Genomic DNA, 24,513 nt, shown 5'->3' with positions numbered 1-24,513 from the left:
GCTATTGCTAGTTCTGGGACCTCGGGCAAGTTATGGTGCAACCTCAGCCACAGTCTCTTGTCTGGAGCTTCCGTTGCTATCCGCCCTCGCTCTATGGCACTGTGTTAAAGAATAAGTGAAACCAGCTCCATAAAGTAACCTTCTGGGTCTACGTGCATACCCACACTGGCTGGCTTCTCTGACTACACCGCACGTGCAGAGCCACCCTGGAGAAGGTGTAAAATCCCTCCTCATTCCAGATCATGACATCGGGGCCTGGGAAGGCCTTGTGACGTGCTGTTGCTGCTTTAGAACAGGAGGTCAGAGCTGGTGCTGGACCCTGCCTCTCTGAAGGCTTCCAGCCTTTCCAGGACTCCACGCTCTGCAGCCCGTCCCTGGCTAGCTCCAGAGTGGCCAGATGTCCTGCAGTCTAAGGGCAGAGCTTAATCAAGGACCTTCCGTTGCTCCTCAAGGTGCCTTCCAAGTCGTTGGACCTGAATTCTGCAAACTCCCCTACTGTGTGTTCCCCTCCTGCTGACCCTTCATGTTTGACCTGGTTTCCTTTCTCTTCTAGCACCCAGAAGACGGCGGGCGAAGAGCTCACACATCAGCTTATCCAGATAAGAGGCTCTGTGGGTGGGATTTCCAGACAAGAGGTCGTTCTGATTCTCGGTGGCCATCTCTTTGGCTGGCTGTTCCTTGGGCTGCCCTGCGTTCCTGACACCGTGTTCTCCTTGGGCATTTACCTATTTCTTGCTGTGACTTGGCTGTGCTGTTTTTCTTTCGTGTTTTTGGTTTTGTCTTTACATATTCATACATGTACATGGTGGTGAAATAAAATCTGCATGGCACATTCAGGACCAACTTCAGGATGAGGGTAACCTCTGAGGAGGGAGGCTGGCTCATGTCTGGGTCAATCTTATCTGCAGTGTTAATAACTTTGTTTTTCAATGTATGTTTCTTCAAAGTAAGGACACTCTTAAAAATCATATATATATGATATATATTTTAATATATATAGTATTCTACATGTATCAATTAATTTATTTATATATAAAATACATATATATCAATACTATTTTCTCATTTTAAACCATTGTTCAGAATAAGTCCTTCATATCATATATGGAGGGGTATTCAATATTCCAGTTGTAACTAGAGTTACCATAAAGAACCATTTTTGTTTCTATTTCCAATGTCTCGTGATGTCAGAATTGCACCCAGAGAAGTTGTTCTCAAAATGGGGTTTTGAGACTGCAGTATGAGTTCCACAGGAGCACTGTCAGAAGAGCACAAAAGTAGACCCTCACCCAGGCTGAAGGAGTCGGGGGTCCTGGGAAGGGCCTGGGCACAAGCCTTCCAGGGGATTCTTACTCGGGGTGAGGAATGGAAGCCACTGTGTAAGGCCAGGATTCTTTGCTCTCTGCACACCTTTGTCTGCATCTGTCTCTGTGTGGCACATCACAACTTGTCCTGCAGCACTTCAGATACACAGACATGTGCACTTACACTCCTGGGTCACCAGGGTGGGGAACCACCTGCCATTCTTTGGGGGGTCTGCTCCAGGTCAGCTGTGGAGAGCAGCAGGCCCACTTGCTTCTGCACTTTGAGGTGTGCCTGGGAGCAGGGGGGTGGACTTAGTGACTGACTTTCTGGAACAGTACGGACCAGAGAAAGTAGAGCCCTGGGAGGGTTTGATAGGGAAACTGGCTTCTGTTTTCTAACATTGTTTTTAAACCCTTGGTTCTCAATTGCCAATTGGACAAATGGAGTCACCTGAGAGGAATTTGACTGACATTGCCCTCCCTTGACATCAGGTGATTGTGGCTTTGATGGGTGGTTGGGTGGGGTGGGGTGGGGAGGAGTTGGGGTCTCTACACCCACAGGGTTTAAATCCTCTTTCTTTGCTGTCCTGCTTTGGAGCCACTGCTGGGGACTTGCCTTTGGTTTGGGGTTCAGGTGGGAGGAGATGTGAGCATAGCCCTTGAGCAGGTATGGTTGGGGGCTTACCGTTTCCTACTTACTCCACCAGTGAGATGACTCGGAGTTTTCCCACCATCTCTAGCCTTTTGTGGTTTGCTTTGCTCTGGGGCTTACCCTTTCAGCCATGTCTCTGGCCAGTTTGGGTCTAGGGGAGGAGATCTGGCTAGTTTTGTCTGTAGGTGTCTTGGTCAGAAACGTGTGCACTTTGTAGCATGCCAACAACACCCCCTCTCTGGCCGCGCCCTCCTTCTCTTTCCCATAAAAGGATATGGCTCCAGGAAAGGAAGTCGGGGACACTGATATTACATTTTGCAGCGTGAGGCATTTTTAATTTTTCAAGATGTCCTTGTGGTCGCTGAGTTAAGAAAGGAAAGGTTGAGCTGCCTTGGTTGCTTGAGTGTTGAAATAGTCTGTGGAAAAGGAAAGGGAAACCAGTCCCACGGATGTTCTTGGCAGGGTTTTCCACCTTTGCCCCCTGGTTTCTGGCAGGCGTGATTAGAGCTTGACTTGTGGGATTGGCTCACCCTGCCTTCCCAAGACACCTTCTGCCTGCCTGCTGCTGCCGAGGAGCCCTGGTTAGTTTGCTGGCTCTCTTATGTGCTCTCCCCAAATTGCAGCACTCATTAGAAAATGAGCAGCATGAATTGGGTTGGTCACATTTGGAGGATCAGCCTGATGCAGATCTAAGTTGCACTTGGGAGGTTTCCTGGGCCTCATTGAAAAATAAATAGATCTTTAGCCTTGAGGAAAAACAGATTTTTAAAAAAATGAAATAGCTTACTGGAAAAGAAAATTTATTTTTCCAATAAAAATACGGGCAGAGGTGTTTTCTTTGACACCGGTTCTGATTTTGTCTCATGCCCTTTCCTCCCCTGCTGAGGGCAGATGGGGCGGAAGCGAAGGCCCGATCTTGTTTGCCAAGATGAGGAAAAAATCTAATCAATTCATAAATCTACTTATTCTTAATTGATAGCAGACGTTTAAAACCTGATTGGTCTCAGTCAACTGTTTCCTTTTAGCGCAATAAACCTGCATTTACGCATTTCCCAAACCGTTTTGTGGAATCTTCACCGTATGGCAGGTTTTTGGAGAGATGTGGGCACCAGAGCTCTGATTCCGAGGACTTTTAAAAACTGTTTCTCAACTAAGAGAAATGGAAAGACCTGTTTTTTGTGTGGTTATAATTTATGATTTATGTGATTAGAAAATTTCTGTTTTCTGGCGATATGTAAATTTGCTCCTAGCAATAGCAAATATTCATGTACCACCTGTTTCTAATTCTAGCAAAACCTGTAATCAGAATAAATGAAAATCACCTTATCTGATAAGAACCAGAAAAAATTATTTGAATCTCTTGGAGCTTTCTGTTTATCTTTCCAGATCATACTAAACCAGGTGAGTGCAGAAATGCCCAGGGATGGACTCCATCAGGTAGAGATTGTTTGGCATGGACACTTGGGTAGGGATGTGCTAGAGAGTCCCTAAGAGCTGCTTGAATCATCCTAGCCTCCAGCCTCCCCAGAGTTTGACAGTCATAGATTGGGCTACCTTCTGTAGGTGTATGTGTGCTTTATTAATACTATTATTTTTTAAATGGTTATTTGGAACCTGCCATCCTAGGACTCTGAATACCAGGACAGATCTTTCCATCATCCTGTGTGTCTTGCTGCCCATGAAACCATTTGTTTTCCATCTCTCCTCGATAATGAGATACACCATGTGTGATTCTGCCATTTTCCAGGTCAATGATCATTTGCCTAATGATCTTTTATTTAGTGTTACAAAAGAAATAGGTACTCAGATGTGGCAGCAGCCTGGCACTCAGTATTCTCCCTGTGCAGTCCTCTGGGGCTGCAGGTGGGAGGAAGGTGGTATTGATGGAAAATATTCTGCCCATCTTCACTTCTGAAGAAGTACCCTTCCCTTGCGAGCTCTTCGGTGGCAAGGTACAATAAAATGTCCATAAGCGTGACTGCAGGGAGGAAGGGCAAGGAGAAGAAGAAATGTGCCAGGAACAAATAATTTCATCCATATTCCCATCATGTCTGCAGGCCCCGAGAAATGGGGGTTGAACCCGGGGAGCCAGACTGCCCCTTCCTTCCTGTGACCTAATTAAATATATTTTCGCTTAAAAAAGATAACAGTGTTAGATCTTAATGGGATTAGCCTAACTGGAATTTATCAGGCTCTGCTTGGACAGTAAAGATTACGAATGGCTTGAGTTCCTGTTTGACATTGTGGTGTCTGAGGCTGTCCTCTTCTGCTGCAGGGATGGGGACTCCTGTGGTGCTCTGGAGGAGGTGCCCAGGTGAACACCCAGAGCTCCAGGGTTCTGGGCTGGGACTGAGAGTCCAATCTCAGCAGTGTGTGAATCATTTTCCCTTTAATTTTCACAGTGATTGGTGCTTGTACTATTTTTTTGAATTGAAGTGAAACAGAGGGGAGGTTTTTCTCCTCCTCCTTCCTCAGGGCAGGGTCACTACCTGGTTCCTCAGGAATTCTCTTGCTTGGAATTATCCAAATGAATTTTCTTTGGCCCAAGGTCATTGATAGAGACCTGCTCTTCCTTTTCCTTTGAGTTGCAGGTGCTCCCTAATGTTCTCCATTGGGTTAAAATGCACATCACATGGAACTCACTGTTGTGAACGTGCAGTTCACGAGCATTAAGTTGGCCTGGTGCTGAGCACAGTTACCACATCCCAGAACGCTTTCATCTTTCCAAGCTGAAACTGTGCCTGTCAAACTTGGGCTCCTTGGTTCCGGCCTCCCGTCAGCTCCAGGCAGCCACCTTTTTCTGTGGAAAGGTACCACTCTGGGAACCTCTCAGATGTGGAATCACATGATATTGGCTGTTCATCCATGTCGAAGCCTGGTCCAGGATGTGCTTCTTAAGGCTGCGTAATATTCCATCCATGTGTATAAACCACACTCCGTCCATCCATGGATGGCGCTTGGGTGGCTTCTGTCTTTTAGCTAATATGAATATGGGTGCTTAAGTCTGAGTCCCTCCATAGTATTTTGGGAATTGTTTATCCTGGAAAAATATTTTTGTGTGTTTTGATACTCCTTGATGACAACTTAGTGACTTAAAATACTAGTTTATTACAAAACTTTTTATGAAGCCTGATTTGAGTGATTGTGACCAGTGTGGATTATGAAATCCCCCAAAGCACATGGGGACAAAAACATATGTGGCTGTTAAAACACATTTAGGACACGAGATTACGTTTCATCATCATCTTGCTCTGGTAAATATGCACTGGGATAAACATTTTTTTTTTTTAAATCTTATTTATAAAGATCCATGTCTGGGAATTCTTGCTAAGAAACTTTGCTGCATGACAGCCAGAGTAATTGAATGTAAAATGACTTGTAGAATTGGCATCCTCCACAGAGCCTCCAAACATGGACTCCCTAGGGGTTGGGGTGCAGCCCCCACTCATCTCTTGGGGAGGAGAGAACCTGTCCATACTGTTAGGACACAGCACCCACACTACGTATCCCGCCATCCTGTTCCTGTGTTTCCAGTGTCTTATCTACGTTTTGGAATGAGTGTGAGCCTCCAATCCTTCCCAAGAGTTAAGCTAAACTAGCAAGAGACAAGCTCCTTCTTGTAGCTAAATCTGTTTCTGAGTGTGTGCTATGTGTTGAAGATAGGATTTTACTCCTGATGCTGACCTGATGTTGGGTGCATGTTGAAATGATGAAATTTTTTACAAATGATGATGTAATGATGATGAAAATGAGATGCAGAGAAGCTAACTTGCCCCAGGACCCAGGAGTTGGTGGAGCTGGAGTCTGTGCCCAGGCATCCAGCCTCAGACCACACATCGTGGCTGCATCTCGCTGAGAGGGCGCTCAGCTATTGATCTCATGTATATGGATGTGGGTACCATTCCCTGGAGATCCAGTCATTTTTTGATGGAAATAGCAGAGCTTTTAATGTCTTCGGTTCTCTGTATTTCTCTGGGAACCCATGCTGTAACAGAGTAGCTCAGAAGTCGTCTCAGGATGGAGGTTTCTTTTGAACACAGTGCCCTTATTTCACCTTTAAAAGTAAATACATTATATAGAAAAGGCACTTTCAAAAGCCAAACTTAGGTTGTTTTATAAAAATATTTTACATTATTTTTTAAAGTATTACTACTTCCTTATGAATTTGTGTTTTGTAAAAGAAGAGAATCTTCTAGAAGCACTAGAATCAACCCCACTTAGAAAATGTGATATTAATGAGTTAGACATCATGACCCCAAGTACATGTGTAAAGACACAAATGGTGTGAAAATACTTGGTGTACAATCAGTGACTTGAGAAATTGTGCTCTATGTGCGTAATATGAAATGAATTGCATTCTGCCATAGTGTATAACAAGTTAGAACAATTAAATAATTAAAAAAAAGAAATGTGGAATTAAGGAGTTTGTAAAAAATACCTGCATATGCCCATTTATAATAGGTTGTATTACCACTCCATTCACAATATCCTCAAAAAAAATAAAATACTTGGGAATCAACCTAACAAAAGAGGTGAAAGACTTATACGATGAAAACTACAGAACCCTAAAGAGAGAAATAGAAGATCTTAGAAGATGAAAAAATATACCCTGTTCATGGATAGGCAGAACTAACATCATCAAAATGGTGATATTACCAAAAGTTCTTTATAGGTTTAATGCAATGCCAATCAAAATCCCAACGGCATTTCTTGTAGAAGTAGATAAAGCAATCATGAAATTTATACGGAAAAATAAAAGACCCAGAATAGCAAAAACAATGCTAAGCAGGAAGTGTGAATCAGGCGGTATAGCCATACCAGACTTCAAACTATACTACAGAGCAATAGTAACAAAAACAGCATGGTACTGGTACCAAAACAGGCGGGTGGACCAATGGTACAGAATAGAGGACACAGAAACCAATCCACAAAACTACAACTATCTTATATTTGATAAAGGGGCTAAAAGCATGCAATGGAGGAAGGATAGCATCTTCAACAAATGGGGCTGGGAAAACTGGAAATCCATATGCAACAAAATGAAACTGAATCCCCTCCTCTCGCCATGCACAAAAGTAAACTCAAAGTGGATCAAGGACCTTGATATCAAAGCAGAGACACAGCATCTGATAGAAGAAAAAGTTGGCTACGATCTACATACTGTGGGGTCGGGCTCCAAATTCCTCAATAGGACACCCATAGCACAAGAGTTAATAACTAGAATCAACAAATGGGACTTACTCAAACTAAAAAGTTTTTTCTCAGCAAAAGAAACAATAAGAGAGGTAAATAGGGAGCCTACATCCTGGGAACAAATCTTTACTCCTCACACTTCAGACAGAGCCCTAATATCCAGAGTATACAAAGAACTCAAAAAATTAGACAATAAGATAACAAATAACCCAATCAATAAATGGGCCACGGACCTGAACAGACATTTCTCAGAGGAGGACATACAATCAATCAACAAGAACATGAAAAAATGCTCACCATCTCTAGCAGTCAGAGAAATGCAAATCAAAACCACCCTAAGATACCATCTCACTCCAGTAAGGTAGGCAGCAATTAGGAAGTCAAACAACAACAAGTGCTGGTGAGGATGTGGGGAAAAGGGTTCACTTGTACATTGCTGGTGGGACTGCAAATTGGTGCGGCCATTTTGGAAAGCAGTATGGAGATTTCTTGGAAAGCTCAGAATGGAACCACCATTTGACCCAGCTATTCCCCTTCTCGGTCTATTCCCTAAAGACCTAAAAAGAGCATACTACAGGGACACTGCTACATCCATGTTCATAGCAGCACAATTCACAATAGCAAGACTGTGGAACCAACCTAGATGCCCTTCAATAAACAAATGGATAAAGAAAATGTGGCATTTATACACAATGGAGTATTACTCTGCATTAAAAAATGACAAAATCATAGAATTTGGAGGGAAATGGATGGCATTAGAGCAGATAATACTAAGTGAAGCTAGCCAATCCCTTAAAAACAAATGCCAAATGTCTTCTTTGATATAAGGAGAGTAACTAAGATCAGATTAGGGACAAAGAGCATTAGAAGAAGACTAACGTTAAACAGGGATGAGAGGTAGGAGGGAAAGGGAGAGAGAAGGGAAATTGCATGTAAATGGAAGGAGACCCTCAGGGGTATACAAAATTACATACAAGAGGAAGTGAGGGGAAAGGGAAAAAATATAAGGGGGAGAAATGAATTACAGTAGAGGGGGTAGAGAGAGAAGAGGGGAGGGGAGGGGGGAGGGGGGATGGTAGAGGATAGGAAAGGCAGCAGAATACAACAGACACTAGTATGGCAATATGTAAATTAATGGATGTGTAACTGATGTGATTCTGCAATCTGTATACGGGGTAAAAATGGGAGTTCATATCCCACTTGAATCAAAGTGTGAAATATGATATATCAAGAACTATGTAATGTTTTGAACAACCAACAATAAAACAACAATAAAAATTAATAATAATAAAATAAATAAATAAAATACACTTTTATGGCCAGGAGCAGTGGTGCATGCCTATAATCCCAGTGGCTTGGGAGGCCGAGGTAGGAGGATCATGAATTCAAAGCCAGCCTCCACAAAAGTGAGGTGCTAAGCAACTCAGTGTGATCCTGACTCTAAATAAAATACAAATTAGGGCTGGAAATGTCAGTGATTGAGTGTCCCTGAATTCAATCCTGGTACTTTCACCGCCCCCCACCCCCATACTTTTATGGAATTACAACAAAATAATATTCAACTAGACTTTCAGAGCAAATTAAACAAATAATATTTAGAATTGAGTCCCCATCAAATTAGGTCCTGTTTTGCTGAGAACAGAAGAGGTAAAAACAAAAGAAATACCTAAAAAAGAGACATAAAGAAGTCTTATCAGAGCAAGTAAGGGAAAAGATCAGAGAAAAGAAGAAACTCCAGCAGGACTGTATTATTTGTTTCTGCAGTAGCTCTGTAAAGCTACTACTGTCTTCTCCTAACTTCTTTTAAAAATACTTCCTGTCTGTCATGAGGCTATTTGAGGGATATGTGAGCTCAGTGTACTGTGAGACTTTGCTAAAGAGTGGGTTCTGATAAAATAGGCTTTTCTGTGTGTGTGTGTGTGTGTGTGTGTGTGTGTAAGATACCTATACCTAATGCCTTAAAAGTACCAGCTAGCTTAATCAGGTGTGTGACTTGCTCTAAACAACCAGCTTAGGGCTTAAGAGACTTTACCACTACCTTTCTTTGAGGGTCTAGGGTGGGGACAAAAGGTGTAAACAATATATTATGCAGCCTGTCATATAAAAATATAGCACATTCAATGACCTATAGGACATATTTGAAAAGGATGATAAGTGACTATGCTATTAGTTTATATATTTTAAATTAATCAGCGTTATTGTAGAGTGTACACCTTCTACTTACATTAAAAGAAATTCACTGTAAAATTGCCCTGTTATGCTGACAGCAGTCTCATACATCTTATGTTTACTATATCTCAACTGTACTGGGGCCACATTCAGTAATTGACCTACATGGCCTAACAGAGCATTTCTCAGAACATATTGCTGTCATTAAATGACACAGACTATATTTGGGAAAGAAGAGTACAGTTTAGAGAATACCAAGGTTCAACAATTTGAGAACTATATGCCTTACAATGTATGTATCATCAATAATGGTCCATAACTCTTCCAAAATTTTCTCCAATGATAGTTTTTAATAGGCAGTTTCTAAAATCCCATAGAGCATTTTCTTCAAATTAATGTTAAGAAAATTTATACAAGTAAATCCTACCTTGCCCCAACTACTTGTGAAGCAGTTCCTTGATGGCAGGAGAACTGGGGTGGATTTAGAAACGAGAAGCAGATGCTATGGTTGAAATGAGAGTTGACAAAGTCTTATTCCAGAAAACTGGTTGTGGAAAGAGAAAGAAAGAGTAAAACTTTAGAGAAAGGACAGAGAAAAAATGGTAAAATTTGAATTTGAGGAATTAAGGAAGAAGAATAAAGAAAAAACTTCAAAACAGTAACTATACAATTTATGTTTGGGTTTTCTTTTTTAAAAAATGTTTATTATTTATTTTTTAGTTATCAGTGGACACAACATCTTTGTATGTGGTGCTGAGAATTGAACCCGGGCCGCACACATGCCAGGCGAGCACGCTACCGCTTGAGCCACATCCCCAGCCCTTGGGTTTTCATATAAAAAATAAATGCAAGAAATTTTTTATGAAAACATTAACTATAAGAACCACCCACAATTGGGCCGGGGATGTGGCTCAAATGGTAGCATGCTCGCCTGGCATGCATGCGGCCCAGATTCGATCCTCAGCACCACATACAAACAAAGATGTTGTGTCCACTGAAAACTAACTAACTAAATAAATAAATATTAGAAAATTCTCTCTCTCTCACTCTCACACTCTCTCTAAAATAAATAAATAAATAAATAAATAAATAAATAAATAAATAAATAAATAAATAAATAAATAAAAGATCTGTGCTATTAATAAAAAAAAAAGAACCATCCACAACTTTTTGAACACAATCCATTTAGTGGGAAAAGAAACATGGGGTTGGGGGTGTAGCTCAGGGGCAGAGCTCATGTTAGCATGCATGAGGCTCTGCATTCCATCCCCAGAATTGCTACCCCCAAAAATAGGATTTAAAAAATAGAAAATGCTAATTCATTACACAAAAGAAAAATGAAACCATTTCAGAAAGATATCTTAACTAAATGATCTAGACCTCTTCTGAAGTTTAATGCAGTGTTCTTCAAAAATTGGTAAAGTTTTATATGATTAATTTTGTACCTAATAAGTCTAATTGTTATGTTACTTATTCAAAATGAGTTAATATCCCTTAGTACCTAGAAAAGGGACTGGTACAAATTAAGTGCTATTAAATATTTGTTAAATAAAAAAATCTTTGCATATGCATCAAAAATTGAGTAACAGCATACAATCTGACTGGCTAAATATATAGTCCTTATTATTCTGATGCATTAAACTTTTTAATGACTCTCCCCCCATGTTCTACAAACTAATGTCCAAGTTCCTTAGTCCAACAAACAAGGCCATTCTCATTCTAGATCATGCCCATTATCTTTCCAGCTCCAGTAACAGATGATCCTCCAAGGAATCATGTATTCTTGCCCTTGTGTAGTACAGACTCACTCCTGAATTTGGGCAGCTCTGTGACTTTTGCTGAGCAACATAATGTGGTGTGACACACTGCCAGTTCTGAGTCCAAGCCTTAAGAGTTCCTGACAGTGTCTACTTTTGGGATCCAGCCACCATTTAAAGAAAGCAGTAGATCAGTGAGGGAGAAGGTACAGTAAGAGGGGATCTTCTATCATTCCTCACTAAAACACGTGAGCAAAGCTATCTTGAATGCTGCGGTCCTGATCACTAAGTAACTGCACACCAATGAGTGTTTCTAAAGAAAAACAGTCAAGAATCATCTGCTGAACCCAGATGAACTGCAGAATCATGAGAGAAAATAAAACTCCTGTTTTTAAGATAGTAAATTTTGGAATACTGTTATTCAGCAATAGACTACACTACCACTCTAATCTGTAAATTCCTTTCCTAGGACTCTGCCTTCCCACAGTACTGACCTGCTTATTCCCTACCCAGGTCTCATATCTCTATGCTTACCATGCTTCATTCCTTCTACCTCAAATACTTTCTCACTTTGTCTACTTGGGATCCTCCTATTTATCTGAAAATTCTCACGTGGGCTTTGCCTCTTAGGTAAAGCCTTCCCTGGGTTCTTCTTGGACAAATTTGATTACCATCTTCCATGAACAATTTCTGAACTATTTCTAAATTCTTTACCTATTTCTTGTATGGCATGTATTACATATCTATTTGTGTTATAGCATGCATCATGTACTGCATTATTCATTTAACATCTGCGTCCCTCATTAGGATTGTAATGCCCTGAGTTCAGAATAAGCCAAGGTTTATTCTCTTACTTCACAAAGGGTAGCATAGATGAGACATTTAATGTTTGGTGAATTTCATGATAAAAGCTAAGCTAATCTTTACTTTATCTTGCTATTCTTTCAATTAGTACAGCTTGAGAAAGGACACCCAACATAAAAGAAGCTGTGGAACTCCTGGGTATATCAGGGTATATCAATACTCCTGGGTATTGATCCTCAGCTCTGAAATTATGTAATCCTAAACAAGTTTCATTAAACACTTAAAGAGTTTTAGCTGGCACAATGGCTCACACCTGTAATCCCAGTGACAGGAGGCTGAGGCAAGAGGATCAAAAGTTCAAGGCTTGCCTTAGCAATATAGCAAGGTCCCAAGCAACTTAGCAAGAACTTATCTCTAAATAAAAAAAATATAAAGTACCTTGGGTTCAGTCTATAGTACCAACCCCCACAAATCACTTATAGCTTTAAATTGTCATCTACAAAACACCACGAAAGTGTCTACATCTCAAGGCATATTTATACATTTCACCAAGTGAAAACACTTAGTTTACTGGTAATACACTAATATTAGTGTATTTGATATTCTACTAAACCATCTTTAACTATCAGCCGGTTACATTTGGACCTCATCATACTGTGTACTTACATACATATATAAGGATAGAATAGCCATGGCTTTGTTCAGGAAAGTATTCTAATAGGCCTTTCTTAATAATTGAGGCTTAGGGTTCTAGAGGAAAAATAACAGACCTGCAATGCACAACAACTTACCACTATGAATGAAACAGAGCAGCTTTTTTAAAAAATGCAGTTATTCCTAGTCCCTTGTCTTCTTTAGCACCAAAGGCTTTACCTTCACTGTTGCCAGTTCCATGAGCAAATCCTGAACCTTGCTGTCACCTAAGCTGCTGCACCTCTATAACCCCAAACAATGTATTTCCTCTCTGTAACCATGGTGGCCTCTTATTTATTAACATTTTTGCCCCTATATTTTTTCTTTCAACTCAGTAAACTCTTCATCTCCTGACCCTCATATTCTCCTGCTTTTTCTTGGTAGTACTGGTGGTTGGATCCTACTGGGGGCTGAACATGCTAGGCAAGTACTTTTTCACTGAACTAGATCCCCAGACCATCTACTAAACTTTTTAAGGCTGTCTTTCCTTATGTAGTCTTTATCCCTTGTTTAATTTCTCTAAATACTTGCTCTTTCTGGATGTGCCCTGTAAACTCTACCTCAGTGCCTGGCTTGCAGAAAGGAGCAGGAAAACTACTCCATCAGTCTTCCTTCTCTAAAAAGCTGAATTGTTACAGAGAAGTCACAAAACTGATTTGTACCATTATAAATACTAATTTTTTAAAAAATATTTATTTTTTAGTTTTAAGTGGACATAATATCTTTATTTTATATTTATGCAGTGCTGAGGATTGAACTCAAGCATGCTAGGTGAGCACTCTACCACTGAGTCACAACCCCAGCCCATAAATCCTAATTTTTGAAAGTCTTAGTTTGACTCTTTCTATATTCTTGGAGATGGCAGCTTTAATTTTCTTTAGCCCCTAAATCTCTGCTATTGCCAAAGTTCTATATTTAATCTTACTCTACTCTTTTTCTCAATTCTTTAAGCAGAATTACCCAGAAAGGAAAACCATCAATTGAAAAATGTCAACTTCCTGACAAATCTTTCTATATCTTTACCAATCTCTCCTTCCTGCTAAATCACCCCTCTCTCTCCCACAAAATAAGGTTTCAATATTCCACTTAGAGCCAATTTCTCCTTTTTCTATCTTGGACCAAATCCCTAATATCTCTATGAACTTACTCCATAAATTGTCTTCTCTTTGATGGAACCCTGTAACCTCTCACCTGCAGTTTTAGGAAAGCCCACCTCTCAAATGTAAAGCCTTGTATTTCTCCCACCTTTTCAAGAACATTGATTATACATCTATCCAATGAATCTTGCATTGCAATTTTCCTCAACAAACTAATTTGTTTTTGTTTTCACATGTTCACTTCTTTTTTTTTCTTTTAAAAGTTTTTAGTTGTAGATGGACACAATAACTTTATTTTATTTGTTTATTTTTATGTGGTGCCAGGGATCAAACTCAGTGCCTCATACATGCTACGCAAGCACTCACCACTGAGCCCCAACTCCGGCCCACATGTTCACTTCTGAATCATTCTTTATCTACATATTTTACCTACATCTGAACTGCCAGCAAAAGCTCAGTAGCTGACTCATGTTAGGTGGGCGCTGTTGACATTTCACTAAAAGTAAAAATGGCTTCTTCAGTAACCAAATCCAGTGGTGAATTTTAGATATTTCCTTACCTGACTTCCATTGAAATCAATATATTGACTGTTTTTACCCTTTTAAATGTTAATCTGCTAACTTTTACATGGTATGAATCTCCTGGATATTCTCCAATTTTCTCGGTTTTCTCCCTTATATTTTTTTCTCTAAGCATTCTTTAAATGCAACTGTTCAGTTATATCTTGCCCTTCATTCTCTTCTGTTCCCACTGGAGAGGATGGGAAATCAAATGCCAAAATTTACTGCAATCCCTATGGCTTTTCTAATTTCTACTCCACCAAGAAGTCATGTTAAGCACTTCCTTTTTATGATCTATTTAAGAGGCACATGTTTCTCTTTGATTACATTTGTGATAAACACAGAAATCAAAAAAACTGACCCCTGAAATGGAATTTGTCATCTTTTTAAAGCCTCTTTCTTTTCTAATTTTTTCTAAAAATATTAAAAATAAATGCTTGGTCCTAAATGGATTATACCTGTAATCTTAGCAACAAGTTGGGAGACTAAGGCAGGAGGATTACAAATTCAAGGCCAGCTCTGGCAAGTTAGCAAGACCCTGTCTCGAAATAAAAGTAAAAATAAAAATAAAAAATTCTGGGAAGTGGCTCAGTGGTAGAGCACCCTGGGTTCAATCCCAGTACCAGGTAAAAAAAAGGTCTCAACATTCAAATGTTTATAAAACCAAGTTAAAATAACTTAAATCCCTTCATGATCATCATAAAATAAAATTAAATTATGTTAATTATATTTGATTATGCACTTTAAACTCTACTCACCCAAAGGCTGGTCAGTTGTTTGCTCTTTATTATCTATATAAAGATAAAGAAAGCAAAACAGATGTTATTATTTATGATACAAATATTTTCAGAGCTAAAGATGTGAGAAAAGTAATGAATGAAAACATCAGAAAAGTCATTAAAATGAAGAATATGGTAGAACAGAATTCACTGAAGGCTGGAAAGGGGAGGGGAGATAGACAATGGGCACCAAAATACAGAGGAGGTGAAGGAGTTCTGTCATACTATAACCAAAGGACTTAAAAACAGAATACTACAGGGACACAGCCACATCAATATTTATAGGAGCACAATTCACAATAGCTAAACTGTAGAACCAACCTAGGTGCCTTTCAGTAGATGAATGGATAAAGAAAATGTGGTACATATACACAATGGAATATTATTCAGCATTAAAAGAGAATTAAATCATGGCATTTGCAGGTAAATGGATGGAGTTGGAGAATATAATGCTAAGTAAAGTTAGCCAATCCCCAAAAAACCCAAATGCCCAATGTTTTCTCTGATTTAAGGATGATTATTCATATTGTGGTTGGGTGGGGGTGTGGGAGAATTGGATGAACTCTGGATAGGGCAAGGGGGGAGGGAGGGGGTATTTGGGTAGAAAAGGTGGAATGAGATGGACATCATTACCCTAAGTACATGTTTGAAGACGAATGATGTTACTCTACTTTGTGTACAACCAGAGATATAAAAAACTGTGCTCTATATGTGTAATATAAATTGTAATGCATTCTGCTGTCATATATAACAAATTAAAAAAAACCTGCAACTGCAGTCTACAACACATACACATTTCAAAATAATTAGAGAAGCATTTGAGGGTTCCTTACACACAGGACTGATAACATTTGAGATGAAGATGCTAATTATAGCGTGATATGATCATTACACACTGTATACATGTATCAGATTACATTGTGCTCCATAAATAAGTACAAATATTATATGTCAATTAAAATATAAAGAATTTAACCCTGGGTTCAACTGCAAGCGAAACAAAACGACAAAAACAAAGAAAGACTTTAAAAGGAAAAAAAGTACATCTAGTTTCTAATAACTAATTTACTGTTTTAAAATTTTCAGATTTTTAAATTAGTGCTTTAGAGTTTTGCGTTATAGCTGGGTTCATCCCAACAAATTCATATATGCATGGAATTCAATTTCAGATCACGATCCCCCACTTTTCCTTTCCATCCTCCCATCCCTCCCCTGTTGTCCTTCCTCTATTCCTTTCATTCATCTATTTATATTTGATTATTTTACTTATACATAAAGGTGAAATTCACACACACACACACACAGACACACACACAGACACACACACACACACACACACACACACACACACACATACACACACACGATTTTTAAAGAATTCATTCTGTATTACCCTTCCATTTCCCTTCCCTCCATTCTGCCTCTAAAATCTTCTACACTACTGATCTTTTCTTTAAGACTTTAATATTTTTAATAAAACTATATAAGGATGAATGGAATTGGAAACAAGGTAGGGGAGTTCCTTTGATAACTGAATGACAAAACTGGGGTAATAATCCTTAATACTTTACTAGCAATAACAATCTGAAAATGTGAGTGGTGTTAAGAATAAGTACCAGCAGTAACACTGATGCTTTGGTTGGCACTGTTATAATTGCTCTCTACACAACAGATTTAATTAGACCTCACTTTATCCCATGAAGTATGTGTTATCATCAACTCCATCATACAGATAAAGAGGTTCAACTCAGTCACTTGCCCAAAGCTGTCAAGCTGGTAGTAGCAAATCTAGATTTTGACTGAAGGAGTCTCATTCTTGATCCTACACTCTTACTGTTATTCTACATAGAATGAAATCCCTCTCATCCTTGAAAGCCACCACGAAGAGAGGGAGGGAAAGATGCAGTTCAATCCATTGTATGCCCACTTCTGTAGGGAGGGTAACTATTCACACATTTAGTAATATAAATGCTACAGAAGCCTATTACAAACACAAACTTTGCCCACGTCACTTTTTTTTTTTTTTGTACCAGGGATTGAAACCAGGAGTGCTTAACCACTAAGCCTCATTCCCAATACTTATGATATTTTATTTAGAAATAGGGTCTTGCTGAGTTGCTTAGGGTCTCACTAAGTTGTTGAGGCTGGCTTTGAACTTGCAATCCTTCTGCCTCAGCTTCCTGAGCCATAGGGATTACAGGCATGTGCTACGGGCCAGCCATGTGTCCCTCTTTTTAAACTCAAATTTTTTGTCTCTATGAATCTTGGGGAGTTAAGGAAGAACAGGGGCAGGAAAATTTTAGAAGTGTAGTAATGGATGTAAGCAGAAGGTTTTATGAAATAACTTCACAATGTTGATGAAAGGGCAAGAAATAATAAATTTAGGAAGAAGGATTCAATGTAAACCAAGTGAAACAACATCTGATGGTTCTCAACTGTATTCAGTTCTGAATGTTTGAAGCAAGTCTCAGGGTTCACATGAATTCGAGGATATCACAACAAGGAAACTGATATATTTTGGTAATGGTGTTTTTTTTTTTTTTTTTTGTTTGTTTTTTTGTTTTTTGTTTTTTTTGCTTTATCTAGGTTGCCAATAGGCAATTAGCACAGCTCAAACAGCATTTAGAATGATATATCTTTATTAATGAAATAGAAAACTTAATTAAATAGTTTAAACTATTAATTAAATATTCATTTAATTAATAGCAAATAGCAAATAGGAGCTTGGGTATAGCTCAGTGGTAGAGTGCTTGCATGGCATGCACAAGGCCCTGGGTTTGATTCCTCACATTGCCAAAACCCAAAACCAAACAAACAAAAACTCCAAACAAAAAACACACAAACTAGTTATGTGTGTTAAAATAATGAGAAATAATGACTTTCTGTAGACATTAGATTATATAATTCCCTTCTTAATGTATTGCTGCATGCTTTTACTTTCAAATCTATTCACAGTCTCACACATCTATCTGCACCTTTTAGAATGCCTCATAAGCTATACTGACATCCTCTGCTTTACATTTTGATAGACCTTTTATCCTAGTTAAAGTCTTCCTTTATCTTGTTCAGAAATCTGTTCTGATTAAAATCAGCCTAGATTCTTAATACAGCCTGCATATTCCTGCCATCTCTCAGTCTCTTAATGGTCACTGAGAAGCCTACTTGCATAGTGCCAGCTTTCCCCATTCACACACATCTCACCTCAGGTAAAGGTGACCTACCTAGCTACTTCAGATGCATTCTGTGTCTCCAGAATGGAGAACATGGGCTAAAGTATGACCTGTTCGGAAATGTAGCCTGTCACTTTTTTTGCAGTGCTGCGAATCAAGCATGCTAACCATGAGTTGCACTGAGTTGCACTCCAGCCACTATCACTCTTTCAAACCTACTTCCCTTTTACCAAATTAAAGATCATCATATTACCCATTAACTTTGTTTATGATATAAGGAATAATGCACAATTATAAAAAATACAATAGTATTTTATGCTGCCTCAAATACTTAGTTTTCTACCATTATTTTTGTTTCACTTGCATGAAATTCAACTTCATGTAAGTAATTTCAACTCTAAATTATATTCTTTCAACAAAAAATTACTATTATTACTGTACCAATAATTATCTATGGTGTTTTTACTGTAGTCAATCACTTAAAAATTTAAAACTAGGGGCTGGGGTTGTGGGTCAGCGGTAGAGCGCTTGCCTAGCATGTGCAAGGCCCTGGGTTTGATCCTCAGCACAACATAAAAATAAATAAACAAAATAAAGGAATTGTGTACAATTAAAAAATATTTTAAAAAAATTTAAACTAAAACATTTTATGTTTGTACTACTCACCAGGATGCCCAAAATCATTTAGTTCATCTGAAACAGAATAAGGGAAAATATATTACTTTAAATAATCTGCCAATTTCACACAAACAAACTAGAGAAGTAGTTTTTGAGTTCTTAAATTATGTCATAATGTTTTATTAGTTTAGAACTTTTCAAATTAAATGAAGAAGCCATGCAAATACTGCATAGGAAAGAATGCTGTTGTGGACATCATTTAGGACTATTAAGCTACTGTTGTTTTCATTAAATACTGAAAATTTAAATAAATTCATTCACAATTTCTTCAAAGTTTTAGATATTCTGGCCAATTATAGGGGGGGGGGACTCACAAGATGTCTATTTGTGGCAACTGTAAACTTCTTAAAACTAACAAACTTTAATTTTAGAACATTATAAAATTTACAAAACTACTGAAAGAAAATTTGCAAAACTACTGTACTCACTGACTTAGTCCCCCCCACTTTTTAATCATCTTAGATTAGTATGGTGTATCTGTCATGACTAATGAGCCATTTTATATTCTTTTTTGTTCTAGGACTCCATTTAGGAAACAATTGCTCAGATATTCCTTATTTCCAATAAATGGACAGTCTTGAGGTTAAATTGGTCAGGTATTTTGTAGAATGTACCTTTACTGGGCTTTACCTGATGTTTTCCTTCTGGTTACTCATGGTTTCTCAAAAAGTGACTAAGCTTCAGGGAAGTAGAGTGGTTTTAGAATTAGCCTGTACCCACTCTGGGTCATCTTACCACGGCTCAAGAACAGTTAAAATATTCCAAGCAAATGTCCATGTTAATATAGCCACTATTTCTAAAATTCTTCAAAAAATTTTATGAAGGTAAAAACTTAAATTAACAATACATTGCAAATGTTATAATATTCATAAAGTGTTATGCAGAAATTTTATTATTATATGTGGCATAAATCAATCTAAGAGTGGTATGAAGCAGTGCATGGGGTGTGGAAAATTTCTTCTGCTTTCAGTCTACTCATTTCCAGTAGTTATGTCAGCACATTCTTAGCAAGGCTGTTTCACACATTTGTCATACAGTTAGGTGCTTTGGGCATATTCTGCATTCCATTGTGGGGGACCCTTCCTCTGGCCTCCTAAGTGATTGTTTAAAATCTGTACATGTGCATTACTCCCACAGTTTTAACACAGGACAGATTCCATGCCACTCAAACCCCTAGACTTCACCTATTCAACCTCTGCCCCTTGTCCTAATCAAACATTTTAACAAAATACACAAAATGAAATAGAGGACATTATATTTTGTAGGTTAAAAAAAGATATAACATGGGATACTGTTCACAATATGTATCAATTCACCAACTATAAAATATCTCATCTTTATAGGCTTTTTAGAAAAAATTGGATCTAACTTTTCATTCTGAAAATTTTGGAGCAACTTCACCACTAGACTTTCATCTCTACATGTTCTGAATAGAGCTGTCTGAAAAAAACAAATTTTTATATTTTTTTGCCACTGAAAAAAATTACTTGAGAAATTGTGCAGGTATAGAAGCAGCATGGCAGGGTGATAATCACATGCATCACCATGAAGCCAAATGACAGTGCTCTCTTTTTATTTATTTTCAAAGTGTTCAGGTATCCAATATTAGGATGTTTAAAAGAAAATATGCAATTAGGCAAAAAGGAGTTAGAGAGATGTTTGATGAGTAAATCTTCACATGGCTCTCTCACCTAGGGTTAACAGATCATGGATTAGAACTCCCTTATGTGAGAAAATTCTTATTTATTATCATGTACCAGGATAAAAACAATAGTTACAGTATTTTAAAGTGATATGATATGAAAGACAGGAGATATGAAAGACAAGAAAACCAGAAAACATGATTTAATATTATTTTCTTACTTTATCCAAGTAGAACCCAAGATTATGTAGTAGTCTGAAGAGGCAGCAAGTGAAAAAATACTTTGCTATCCACAGACATAATTTTACAAATCAATGTGACAGCGCACTAAGGGAAGGTATCTAAGTTTTAATATTTACTCTTAACTCATTACAATTTAAGTACAATGTTTGGCTAATTAAAATATATTAGAAGTTTGTGTTGAAATAGATTTTCCATTTTTTACATATTATGGTAGAGGTGACTATAATCTATAGATTTGTAGCTTAAAAAATTTCTGTATTATTTTCAGAATATTTACTATTTGATTAAAACATGTAATAAACAACAAATCTCCTGTTCTGAAACTTTTATAGTAACTACATTTGCATTTGGGGGGCATCTTATAAAGGCTAACAGATAAAGTAATCTAAACAAATATTCATGACAATATAGCTACATATTATCTAAATTTTTGTATGATAAAAATCAACATTAAGGATTAATCACAAATGTTTATTATTTAAAACAAGTTATGCAGGAGCTTTGTTATATACAACAGAAAATCAACTTAAGACTAATAATTTCAGAATTTTGGTTTAATAGGATCTGTGGCAATTCATAAAACTTTAATGACTAACATACATTATTCTTCAATCAAAATAATTTCTTAGAGCTAGTATTTTTTCCATCACTGCACTCAGTAAGCTAGAGCTCTTCACCAGTCCCCAGAGCAACCAGCACGCAAGAGCCTTGGTCTTGAACCAAAGAATTACACTACCTTCAGTGCACTCCACTGCCTCATCTGTTCTTCCTTGTTTCAGAGAAAACAAATTTGAATATATTATAATTCATGATCTTATGAAGGGCAGCCATAAAGCAAAGAGATAAATAGCACAAAAACATGTGGGCACACCAACCCATGCATCACCATTATCTACTACTAACAACAGGATCACACACATAGTAAGCTTCAATAGCATAAACTCCCCAATTATGCTGTTCATAGTGGGGACTGTTGAGTAATAATTATGTTTTCCTTTATGAGTCTGTGATGTTTACTTTTTAAAATGTTTTATTAAAAATCTTTTTCTGGGCTGGGGTTGTGGCAAAGAGGTAGAGTGCTTGCCTAGCATGCATGAGGCATTGGGTTTAAACCTTAGTAACACATAAAGTAAAATAAAGACCTTACACCTAGAACTAAAAAGTAAGTATTTAAAAAAATCTTTTTCTATCAAATCAAGTTTTTTTATATGTAAAGCTTTAAAGAATATGTTTTCTTGCCATGAATGTTTAAAATAAACTAAAACATTTCAAGAAAATTAAAATCATTTTGCTTTTTTGTATGTGACTCTAGATATGAATTTAGTGTGCATTCTCCCAAATTCTCTATAAACAATATAACTCCTGACATCAAACACACTGTTAAATAGTACGGGGTTAAAAGTAGAATTTCTTTTGCATAAATGTTTCAGTTTATATAGCTTATATTATATGAGTAATATAGCTTACCTATGATGACATCTACCTTCTTGCTATCCTGACTGTCTCGATCATTATAAACATGACACCGGTAGGTTCCTTGATGTTCTAAATCCACATAGGGCACCTGTATCAATATTAGAACACATACACATTTCACCTTAAAGTTTTAATTTAAATAGGCTTGGAGAAAAGTCATCTTTTACTAAAAAAAATTTCTAAATCATTTCAGAAGGCTTTAAATGTTCTTAGATTATTTCCATTTACTAGGCTAAATAGTAGCAAGGAAATAATATGATTTCAAAAGTGGTGAGTTTGGCATAATACTATTTGGAATTTTATACAGACACCAGGATTAAATTCTAATTTAAGAACCAATTAATTTAATTTATTTTTATTTTTTTTATCTTTTCAAAACAGAAAATAAATATTTTAATGTACTGTTACATTCATTTCCATTAGAATATATTTATGGAACTCACACCAATACCATTTTTAATTGGCTATTCTTTCTATTTACATGTAGTTATTTACCTCCCGGAGAGGTTAGCAATTTAGGAATAATTATTAAAATAATAATTTACTTACATATTGGTTTTCCCCAAGTGCAGGATTAAATATCAGATACTAAATTTATAACCACATTTGTCAACACTTTGTATTTTACCTTCTTATACTAACATTAGGAGAAAATCCTTGATTTTACAATGTAATGTTAGAATGTGCAAGTATTAAAAGTTCATTAGAGTAAAACTGAACCTCAAGTTATTATATGTCATTATAACCAAGGTACATAATTTTACATAGCTTTCTAACTGCAATATTATTATATACATAAATGTCCTATGTAAGTCTTAATTTGGCTTAAGATATCAATTAGCTAAAAAATTATTCATTAGCAAAATAAAGCTTTATTGAGAAAGTTATCTTATTTAAGTTAAACACATTTTAGTACTGTATGTAAAGTTTTAATATTTGGTAAGGAAAATTTATTCTTATCATCCCTTCTGTTTTATTATTACAGGGAGAATCTTGCCCTGGATTATATAGTACAGTAGGTTATAACTATTTATTTAACATTTATCAATTAATTAAACTTAACTTTCATGATATCCTTTTATTTATCTATAAAATAAGGGCAATGAAATAATATATTACCCCTAAGATCTCTTACAGTTCTAAAATATAATAGTAAAGAGTAAATTATATAAATTTGTACATTTATAAAAATGTATCTCTTAAAATGATTTCAAAATAGCATTGTAAAATATGAATTTCTATGTTGCAAAACTGTCAACCACAATTTACTTTCTTACTCAGTTCTAAAATATACTTACTTTATCAAGTCTCCTTAGAATATGTTGAAATAATGTCAAAATCAAGATGTTGTATTTGAGCATTATAAACATTGTTGGTAATGATTATATAATTTTTTGGTTAACATAGATACAGCCCTCATTATGAAATGAAATAAAGTCAGCAGAACCAATTAATTTTAAATCAGAAGGGACTTGAAATAAAAATGTTGAAAACATTCAAGCACCTTGAAGAATATGAGTTTTAGTGTTCACTTTTCATTTTAATTCTACCATTTATTTCCCCAACCCCCCAAATCAACTACCTACCATGTATAGCTTTTTTGTCTCATGTGGTAATGGTGATTCATTTTTGAACCACTGGTAGTTAGGAATAGGGCTTCCAATAGCAACACACTGTAAAACCAATGTGCTGCCTAGCATTAGCTTTTGGGACTTTGGTTCAACACAAATTTGCAACCTGGATTCAGACAAGCTATCCGGACTTCCTTAAATTAAAAGAAAAAAATCTCTAGGTTAAAAATGAAAAACACATTTTTCCTATAATTAAAAAAATACATAAGTCCTAGTTCACTATTCAGTTTTCCCAATCTTTAAAAACATTTGCCAAATTAAGTTTCACAAAACTGTAGTATTATCAGAAACATTAAGAGATGTTCTGAGGATAAGCAAGTGCTATGACAAGTAAGTTTAGAAAATTCTGAATTTAGCAAAGTTAACAGGAAGGTAATGGGGAGAAAATAAGCTTGAGATGCAGATGCTGTGCATGAAGGCAGAGTAATAGGTAATGAAAACTGCAGGGTAGAGGAGCTCAGCAATAGGAACCAGACTGAGAAGATTCTGTGTTATCTTAGAAGATGGCTTGAGCATGCAAGTGTGCATATGCATTGACACGAACACACACACAACACACACACACACACACACACACACACACACGAAAGATGATTAAACCATATGGGGTCAAATCTTAGTGACTAGTGACAATGTATTAGACAAAGTATGTACGTGAGCTTTTG

General features: G+C 37.1%; 1 long non-coding RNA gene across 1 annotated transcript; it reads right to left on the bottom strand.

The window, feature by feature from the left end:
- Positions 1–14,987: 14,987 nt before the first annotated feature.
- Positions 14,988–22,253, bottom strand: LOC143641137 (uncharacterized). Its single transcript, XR_013155231.1, has 4 exons — positions 22,209–22,253; positions 21,478–21,510; positions 18,845–18,871; positions 14,988–15,020 (listed from the first exon to the last, which is right to left on the bottom strand). It is a non-coding gene; the product is annotated as an uncharacterized LOC143641137 (long non-coding RNA).
- Positions 22,254–24,513: the final 2,260 nt, after the last annotated feature.

The sequence above is a fragment of the Callospermophilus lateralis genome, unplaced genomic scaffold (assembly GCF_048772815.1).
Source record: "Callospermophilus lateralis isolate mCalLat2 unplaced genomic scaffold, mCalLat2.hap1 Scaffold_86, whole genome shotgun sequence".
NCBI lineage: Eukaryota > Metazoa > Chordata > Mammalia > Rodentia > Sciuridae > Callospermophilus > Callospermophilus lateralis.
This window is presented reverse-complemented; position numbering and strand designations above follow the sequence as displayed.